General features: G+C 44.1%; 2 long non-coding RNA genes across 2 annotated transcripts in view; one reads left to right on the forward strand and one right to left on the reverse strand.

The window, feature by feature from the left end:
• The window catches only part of LOC137638253 (uncharacterized), a 43,635-nt gene extending 34,689 nt beyond the window's left edge, over positions 1 to 8,946 (reverse strand). The window contains exons 1-2 of the long non-coding RNA XR_011043960.1: positions 8,830 to 8,946; positions 8,046 to 8,182 (exon numbers count right to left, since the gene is read on the reverse strand). This is a non-coding gene — a long non-coding RNA (uncharacterized lncRNA). The remainder of the gene's footprint in view (positions 1 to 8,045; positions 8,183 to 8,829) is intronic.
• The window catches only part of LOC137638257 (uncharacterized), a 346,783-nt gene that overhangs the window by 301,430 nt on the left and 35,462 nt on the right, over positions 1 to 9,891 (forward strand). The gene's annotated exons all lie outside the window — the stretch shown is intronic.

Raw genomic sequence — 9,891 nt, forward strand, 5'->3', positions numbered from 1 at the left:
CTTCCGATCACAATGTTCTTCCAGCCTCGCAATAAAGAGCCAGTTCCTCCTGCTAGTACGCCTTCGGAAGAAATTGAAGAAGTGTCCCAGGAAGAAGTTGAAGAGGTGTCCCAGGAAAAGACACCTCCGTCTGAAGAGACGTAAAATACTATCATTGGCTGCACAGTAGAAGACATCATCAGCTTCATCATCATCATTTCTACTGTGCAGCAAATTCATTGCCATCATCATTCAAGTTTTTCTTCAACTTCTTTCGTGGTGAGTACAGTAACAATCTTTATTTTTTACTTTAATATTCTAATATCTTAATATTTGTGCCTGTTTCAGTTTAGTATGCATTAAGTTAAAGGGAAGGTTTTAAAAGTCTGAATATTCATGTTATAACCTATCATATTTTTTGTTTAAAATTTACATTTACTGTACGTACGTAAAACAACTCTCTCTCTCTCTCTCTCAAATTGTTTTCCTGCTTTGCTACGTATGTACTGTATGATTTTATATAGATACAGTAAATAATATTTGTAATACAGTAACACATTTTCTAAAAGCTTTTACTGTAATATCATTATTTATCACTTTCATCATGCGCGTTAAATGCCTTCGTTTGTTTACTGAGCGTGGTTGTTTTCTGAGCGTACTTTATGACGCCGTCGTTTCAGGCGGCGTCATAAAGAAAAACATTTCATTTGGAAGTCCTAAGAAAAATTAAGTAAAACATTGGTAAATAACAAAATCAACATACTGTACTGAATAATCAATACAATCGATGCAAAAACTAACCTATACACAGATGTGTAAATGCGTTTGTTTCTTCACTATGATCAGAGATAAACGTAAACAAAACATTGGTTGCCATTTTTTATCGTGCTTTTTGGCGTGTTTAGGAAACGCATGATATAAAATAGCCTTTAATATTTGTGCCTGTTTTAGTTTAGGGTACTGTAGTACATGCATTAAGTGTTCTGTACATTAAAGGGTAGTTTGATAACAGTACTACGTAAAAGGGAAGGTTTTAAAAGTCTGAATATACATGTTAAATAAATACGTAAATATGGTGTCACTACTTCGCGGATTTTCACCTATCGCAGTCGGGTTTGGAACCTATCTACCGCGATAAACGAGGGCTCACTGTACACAAAAATGTTATTTTGATTATAAAATAAACTTTTGAATATACTTACCCGGTGATTATATAGCTGCAACTCTGTTGCTCGACAGACAACTCTACGGTAAAAACTCGCCAGCGATCGCTACACAGGTTGCGGGTGTGCCCAACAGCGCCATCTGTCGACCAGATACCCAGTTCTCAATGTAAACAAAGACTCAATTTTCTCCTCGTCCCACTGCGTCTCTATTGGGGAGGAAGGGAGGGTCATTTAATTTATAATCACCGGGTAAGTATATTCAAAAATTTATTTTATAATCAAAATAACATTTTTCAATATTTAACTTAGCCGGTGATTATATAGCTGATTCACACCCAGGGGGGTGGGTAGAGACCAGCAATATATGTTTACACTTTTATGAGCTAAGAGTTTTTATTTTATTTTAGAAGTTATCAAAATAACAAAAACAAAATAAATAGGTACCTGGTAAGGAAGTCGACTTGAACAATTACTCTGCCTTTTAAGTACGTCTTCCTTACGGAGCCTCGCGATCCTCTTAGGATGCTGATCGACCCCTAGGATCTGAAGTATCAAGGGTTGCAACCCATACAACAGGACCTCATCAAAACCCCTAATCTAGGCGCTCTCAAGAAATGACTTTGACCACCTGCCAAATCAACCAGGATGCGAAAGGCTTCTTAGCCTTCCGGACAACCCAAAAAACAACAATAAAAACATTTCAAGAGAAAGATTAAAAGGGTATGGAATTAGGGAATTGTAGTGGTTGAGCCCTCACCCACTACTGCACTCGCTGCTACGAATGGTCCCAGTGTGTAGCAGTCCTCGTAAAGAGACTGGACATCCTTTAGATAAAAAGACGCAAACACTGACTTGCTTCTCCAATAGGTTGCGTCCATTATACTTCGCAGAGATCTATTTTGCTTAAAGGCCACGGAAGTTGCGACAGCTCTAACTTCGTGTGTCCTCACCTTAAGCAATGCTTGGTCTTCCTCACTCAGATGTGAATGAGCTTCTCGTATTAACAGTCTGATAAAGTAGGATAAAGCATTCTTTGACATAGGCAAAGATGGTTTCTTAACTGAACACCATAAAGCTTCAGATTGGCCTCGTAAAGGTTTAGTTCGCTTTAAATAGAACTTAAGAAACTCTCACAGGGCATAAGACTCTTTCTAGTTCATTGCCTACCATACTCGATAAGCTGGGAATATCGAACGATTTCGGCCAAGGTCGAGAAGGCAGCTCAATTTTGGCTAGAAAACCAAGTTGTAGCGAACATGTAGCTTTTTCTGACGAAAATCCGATGTTCTTGCTGAAGGCATGAATCTCACTGACTCTTTTAGCTGTGGCTAAGCATACCAGGAAAAGTGTCTTTAAGGTGAGATCTTTCAGGGAGGCTGATTGTAGCGGCTCAAACCTGTCTGACATGAGGAATCTTAGTACCACGTCTAAATTCCAACTAGGTGTAACCAAACGACGCTCCTTCGTGGTCTCAAAAGACTTAAGGAGGTCCTGAAGATCTTTATTGTTGGAAAGATCTAAGCCTCTATGCCGGAAGACCGATGCCAACATGCTTCTGTAGCCCTTGATAGTGGGAGCTGAAAGGGATCGTCCTTTTCTCAGGTATAAGAGAAAGTCAGCTATTTGAGCTACAGAGGTACTGGTCGAGGATACAGATACTGACTTGCACCAGTTTCGGAAGACTTCCCACTTCGATTGGTAGACTCTAAGGGTGGATGTTCTCCTTGCTCTAGCAATCGCACTGGCTGCCTCCTTCGAAAAGCCTCTAGCTCTCGAGAGTCTTTCGATAGTCTGAAGGCAGTCAGACGAAGAGCGTGGAGGCTTTGGTGTACCTTCTTTACGTGTGGCTGACGTAGAAGGTCCACCCTTAGAGGAAGACTTCTGGGAACGTCTACTAGCCATCGAAGTACCTCGGTGAACCATTCTCTCGTGGGCCAGAGGGGAGCAACTAGCGTCAACCTTGTCCCTTCGTGAGAGGCGAACTTCTGCAGTACCTTGTTGACAATCTTGAACGGTGGGAATGCGTATAGATCTAGATGCGACCAATCTAGGAGAAAGGCATCTATATGTATTGCTGCTGGGTCCGGGACTGGTGAGCAATATATTGGGAGCCTCTTGGTCATCGAGGTTGCAAAGAGATCTATGGTTGGTTGGCCCCAAGTGGCCCAAAGTCTCTTGCATACATCCTTGTGGAGGGTCCATTCCGTTGGAATTACTTGCCCTTTCCGACTGAGACAATCTGCCATGACATTCAAGTTGCCTTGGATGAACCTCGTTACTAGTGATATGTTTTGACTTTTTGACCAGATGAGCAGGTCCCTTGCGATCTCGTACAACGTCAGTGAGTGGGTCCCTCCTTGCTTGGAGATGTACGCCAAGGCAGTGGTGTTGTCCGAGTTCACTTCCACCACTTTGCCTCGAAGGAGAGACCTGAAGCTTTTCAAGGCCAGATGTACTGCCAGCAGCTCCTTGCAGTTGATATGCATGATCCTTTGACTCGAGTTCCACAGTCCTGAACATTCCCGACCGTCTAATGTCGCGCCCCAGCCTACGTCCGATGCGTCCGAGAAGAGAACGTGGTTGGGAGTCTGAACAGCCAGGGGAAGACCCTCTCTTAGGTTGATACTGTCCTTCCACCAAGTCAGGCAAGACTTCATCTTTTCGGAAATGGGGATCGAGACCGCTTCTAGCGTCTTGTCCTTTTTCCAGTGAAAAGCTAGATGGTATTGAAGAGGACGGAGGTGTAGTCTTCCTAATGACACAAATTGTTCCAGGGATGATAGCGTCCCTACCAGACTCATCCACTTCCTGACTGAGCATTGTTCCTTCTTCAGCATGTTCTGGATGCATAACTGGGCTTGGCTTATTCTGGGGGCCGACGGAAAAGCCCGAAAAGCTAGACTGTGAATCTCCATCCCTAAATACACAATAGTTTGGGATGGGACCAGTTGTGACTTTTCCATATTGACAAGGAGACCCAATTCCTTGGTCAGATCTAGAGTCCACTTTAGATCCTTCAGACAGCGGCGACTGGAAGAAGCTCTGAGAAGCCAGTCGTCCAAATAGAGGGAGGCTCGGATGTCCGATAAATGAAGGAATTTGGCTACATTCCTCATCAGCCTCGTAAACACAAGAGGAGCTGTGCTTAGGCCAAAGCACAGGACTTGAAACTGGTAGACAACCTTTTCGAAAACGAATCTCAGAAAAGGTTGGGAGTCCGGGTGGATGGGGACGTGGAAGTAGGCGTCCCTTAGGTGTAAAGAGACCATCCAGTCTTCCCTTCTGACCGCTGCTAAGACTGACTTTGTGGTCTCCATGGAGAACGTCTGCTTTGTGACAAAGACATTCAGAGCACTGACGTCTAGCACCGGCCTCCACCCTCCTGTCTTCTTTGACACCAAGAAGAGTCGGTTGTAGAATCCCGGAGATTGAAGGTCCGAGACTTTGACCACCGCTCCCTTCTCTAGTAAAAGAGACACTTCCCGTTTCAAGGCTCGTCTCTTGTCTTCCTCTCTGTACCTGGGAGAGAGATCGATGGGAGACGTTGCTAGAGGGGGTTTCCGTACAAAAGGGATCTTGTACCCCTCTCTGAGCAACTTCACAGATTGTGCATCTGCGCCTCTCTTCTCCCAGGTCTGCCAGAAGTTCTTGAGTCTGGCTCCCACTGCTGTCTGAAGATGCGGGCAGTCAGACTCTGCCCTTATAGGACTTGGATCCTTTCTTCTTTCCTCGTTTCCCTTCGGCACGAGCACCTCCTCTGCTGGAGGCTCTGCCACGAAAGGGCGGAATAAAACGGGACGCTGGAGTGTCCATCCTTGGTCTAGCTGACAAGGTAGGCAAAGGGGGAGCTTTGCGAGCGGAGGACGCAACAAGATCGTGAGTGTCCTTCTGCACCAATGAAGCGGCTATTTCCTTAATCAGGGCTTCTGGAAAAAGGCACTTGGAAAGAGGAGCAAAGAGAAGCTCAGATCTCTGGCACGGTGTAACTCCAGCTGAAAGGAATGAGCATAGGTTTTCACGCTTTTTAAGGACTCCGGACACAAATGATGCAGCAAGCTCATTAGACCCATCACGTACGGCCTTGTCCATGCAGGACATAATGAGCAAGGAAGTCTCTTTCTCTGTCGGAGAGATCTTTCTGCTTAGGGCTCCTAGACACCAGTCTAAGAAGTTAAAAACTTCGAAGGCCCTAAAGATACCTTTCAAAAGGTGGTCCAGGTCCGAAGATGACCAACATATCTTTGAGCGTCTCATGGCAAGGCGGCGGGGAGAGTCTACAAGACTTGAGAAGTCGCCCTGGGCAGAGGCAGGAACTCCCAAGCCAAGAACTTCTCCCGTGGCATACCAGACGCTCGATCTAGAAGAGAGTCTAGCAGGGGGAAACGCAAAGGCTGTCTTCCCTAAACTCTTCTTGGACTGCAACCATTCTCCTATCACCCGCAAAGCTCTCTTGGATGAGCGTGCGAGGACGAGTCTAGTAAAGGCAGGAGTGGTAGACGGCATACCTAACACAAACTCTGACGGCGGAGAACGAGGAGCCACAGAAACAAACTGGTCCGGAAACAGCTCTTTGAAAATGGCCAAAACTTTTCTAAAGTCCAAAGAGGGTTGAGTAGACTTAGGCTCGTCCAAATCTGATTGTGGTTCATCTATGTGTGCAGCAACATCATCATCAGAAAGTTCCTCATCCGACAACTGATGAGGAAACGGCAACGGAGTGGGTAACGGCTGGTTCGCTGAGTCCGGTCGCACGGGTGCATGCGTGACTGAGCCGGACGCAACGTCATGGAACTGCTGCCCAGTCTGTGAGCTGGCAACAACCATGGTAGCGCGGGGACGCACAGCATCAACTCCAGACTGTCTGGACTGATGTGGGTGCGCAGTGGAAACCACACTGGGTTGCGGAGGTTGACGCACCACGTCAAAACAAAGCAACTCTGACGGTTGTTGAACCTCCAGAACGTCAACGGCAACCTCCGTGCGTCGCTTAACGTCAACATGCGGCTGGCAGAACACACTGGAACGCATGGGTGGAGGAACTCTCTCAACTGGTGTGCGTGAGAAGGTTACCTCAGCGTCCACAGGACGCACAACCGATCGTGTGGAAGGTTGTAGGCTAGGTACTGCACTAGCTGGTGCGGCAGCAACCTTCTCTGCACGAAAGTCCTGCATTAGAGACGTCAGTTTAGACTGCATGTCTTGCAGTAGAGACCACTTAGGGTCTACGGGAGCAGGTGCGGCGACAGACGGTGTTACTGTCTGAAGCGGTACCGCTTTGCCTCTCTTAGGCGGTGAGCAGTCATCGGATGACGGCAGCGAGTCCGAACTGACCCAGTGGCTACAACCGGGCCGTTGGACTTGCGCTGAAGGGACCGACTTGCGTTTTAACGGTCGTGAGACCTTGGTCCAAGGTTTCTTGCGAGAAACACCTTCTGAAGACGAGGTATAAATGGGCTCTCTCGTCTTAGTTAGGTAGGAGCGATCTTGGGTAGATAAGCCCGATACCACGGAGGGAACGTCTGTTCGCTGATTAAAGCCTCTCAAACCCATATGTCGTACGACATTGCTTCTCCCCTGGACTTGGGAGCTTGCAAGAGGTCCCGGACTAGGAGGACGACAGGCACGAACAGACGAACCCTCAAGCGCAACACTATCCACAACACTATCACTCGGCACTTTAGCACTTCCCACTGCACTTTTGCACTTAAGCTCCTTTACATCCGCCATGAGCTGATTACGGTCACTAGCAAGGGACTCAACTCTCTCACCCAGAGCCTGGATGGCACGCATCATATCAGCCATCAATGGTTCCTGAGTGCCAGAAGGGGGGTTAGGAGCAACCACTACAGGGGAAGGAATAGGTTGTGGGGCATGAGGAGAGGAAATATCAATAGAACGAGAAGAACTTCTCCTAACTCTATCTCTCTCTAGCCTACGTGTATACTTTTGAAATTCGATAAAATCGAATTCCGAAAGGCCAACGCACTCCTCACACCGATCTTCCAATTGACAGATTTTATCCCGACAATTGGAACAAACAGTGTGAGGGTCGATAGAAGCCTTCGGAAGACGCCTTGAACAGTCCCTAGCATTGCACTTCCTAAATTTGGGGACTTGTGAAGGGTCAGCCATTTTGAATTGGTCAAAGGGAAATTCAAAAAACTATCAAAAAGTCATCAACAAAGAATCCGTAATCAAAAAGAGTTCAAGGATTTGTGTGAAGAGAAACCCTGCACAGCGAAAGCTCAAAACTAGAATATAGTACTTCACCAATTAGATATGAAAAACTCCAGTTTAGCAACAGCGAGTAAAGTACGTCTTGTCGACACCTCAACAGAGAGAGAATTGAGTCTTTGTTTACATTGAGAACTGGGTATCTGGTCGACAGATGGCGCTGTTGGGCACACCCGCAACCTGTGTAGCGATCGCTGGCGAGTTTTTACCGTAGAGTTGTCTGTCGAGCAACAGAGTTGCAGCTATATAATCACCGGCTAAGTTAAATATTGAAAAATATATGTAAACATCAATAATGTTTAAATATACCTAAGTATAAGAAAAGGTAAGTTAAAAAGACAAAACAATAATGGCCGTCAAGTGAGAATGGGAGCGGAGACTTCCGATCGCCATCCGAGTCAAAAGTAAAGTGGAGTATTCTCCGGTGTGTGTGAGGGGGGAGGGGTAGCTAGCTACCCCTCCCTAACTAGCGGCGGGGTAGGAAACCCTCGTTAAAACTTTTATGGCTCGTCGTTCAGCTACGCCGAAGTAATTACCCCATGTAAATAGCGTGGTTTGTATTTCAGTTACGGAACAAACACTAAATGAAATGTTATTTCCAAATTTGTTTCACAAACAAACCCATAATTAAATTATCGACACAAACGGATTTAAGTTATTCCTTACCCAATTCTGAGAGGTTGAAGATAGAGGTCTTTCTGCGGCTACAGGGACTATTCATTGGAATCCGCTTTCACTGTTAGGTGAAGGTATGATGTAAATGCTTCCAGCAGGAAGTTGTGGAACTATTCGTCACATTTCTTCTGTTGAATTAACAAATTTATATTACTATAATAGTCAAAAATGAAAAAAATATATTTGGTATAAAAATTGGCATCAACGATACTTTTCCCTGGTGAATGAACCATATTGAGAGAAGGGATTACCTTAAACATGATTTTTTTTTTACTCCACTACGGAGAACGTATCTGATCATGGCCTACTGATATTCTGTGTATATGTACCTGTATCAGGATCTACAAAGAGTTCCGAGTGATTAAACATATATATATTCAACACTGGCAAAATCATTACCAGTGCTCCATTTTGAATTACCCACTCCAGCTTCATGAAATGCCTTTTCTTGGGCAAAAAAGTATGAATATTCCTTGGTTAAACCCAGAGTAATCAAAGTTAGTTTTTGGTTTCCTGCTCTATTCCACAATACATCTACACACCAAACAAAGGTCTCCCTCTATCATAATTTTACCTCCCAAGCTTTGATTTATTCATTTGAATGCCAATTACGACATGCACAAAAACCGCTTAGTCTTGGCAATAATTTACTGTAACTTCCAAGCTATAAGACCAAACTTAACTACAGTATTTGTTTGATCTAGTCAAGGTTATGGGATAATCATACCTAACAGATATTTACAGAAAATGATTCACTAAGGAGTTTATACCTCACCTGTATAGGAACCTTTCCACTAAAATTCTTTCAATAGTTATTCTCCTTGTATGGCTATAAGCCCACTGACCTCAAGTCTAAATACTCATGACTTTCATCTGCCGAGGAATAGCACAGCTGTAAGGATAAATCCATGTACCAGACTCAACAATCAAAGAATTACACTCACACAAAATAACATTTTGTCTCAAGTAGAATTTCTGTGAATGCAACATAAAGATGGTTGGCGGGTCTTTTTAAACTAATTTGTTATTAACCATTATATAATACTAGTTTACTTATTTCATTGCTTATTAAACCCCACTTGCAAAATAGAATTTAGCCATTTATAAGGTATGTTAGAGGTGTTTGTATCACCAGTTAATTAGCCCAAGGTTCCTATTCAAGTTAGTCTAAGGCTTTTCCTATAATGATCTTGCCCCAAAGCTATATATCCGTTTAGAATGTGGATCACATAAAGCCAGGTACGAAATACAGTAACTTGTGGGTTAATTTAAGGAATAAAAGGCATTGTGCATCCATTAATTTCATTTTATATTTACTGCACTATTTTAGTCAGCTCAAACATGACACTGTAGGATCAAGGTAAGGTTAGGCAAGGATGGGTAGGGTGAGCTGGATCAGCTAAGGTAAGGTAAAGATAGGTAAGAGTAGGTGTGGTAAGAGCAGTTAAATTAAGGGTAGGTTAGGAATTAGTAGGCGAGATAAATGCTGGTAAGGTAAGAGCAGATTAGGTTAGGGCAGGTGAGGTAAAGACAAGTAAAGTGAGGCAAGGACAGGAAAGGTATGGTTAGGTTAGTTAGGAGTATTTTAGGTTAGGTATGGTAAAGGGTAGGTAAAGTGGTGTCAGGTACCATAAGGTGATGTTAGGCAAGGAAGAATGTCAAAGCTACATAAAATGTAGTAATAACAGTAGTTTATACGGGAATTTCTAAGACTACTCTGAGGCAGACCTAATCTAGCACGAAGCTGATGGGCCTAAAAAATTATAGGGCCGTTATAAAGTGCACTGTTTTCAGACTAGTTTCACGTCAACAAACAAACCCAAATTAACTTAAAAAC

The sequence above is a fragment of the Palaemon carinicauda genome, chromosome 3 (genome assembly GCF_036898095.1).
Source record: "Palaemon carinicauda isolate YSFRI2023 chromosome 3, ASM3689809v2, whole genome shotgun sequence".
Lineage (NCBI taxonomy): Eukaryota > Metazoa > Arthropoda > Malacostraca > Decapoda > Palaemonidae > Palaemon > Palaemon carinicauda.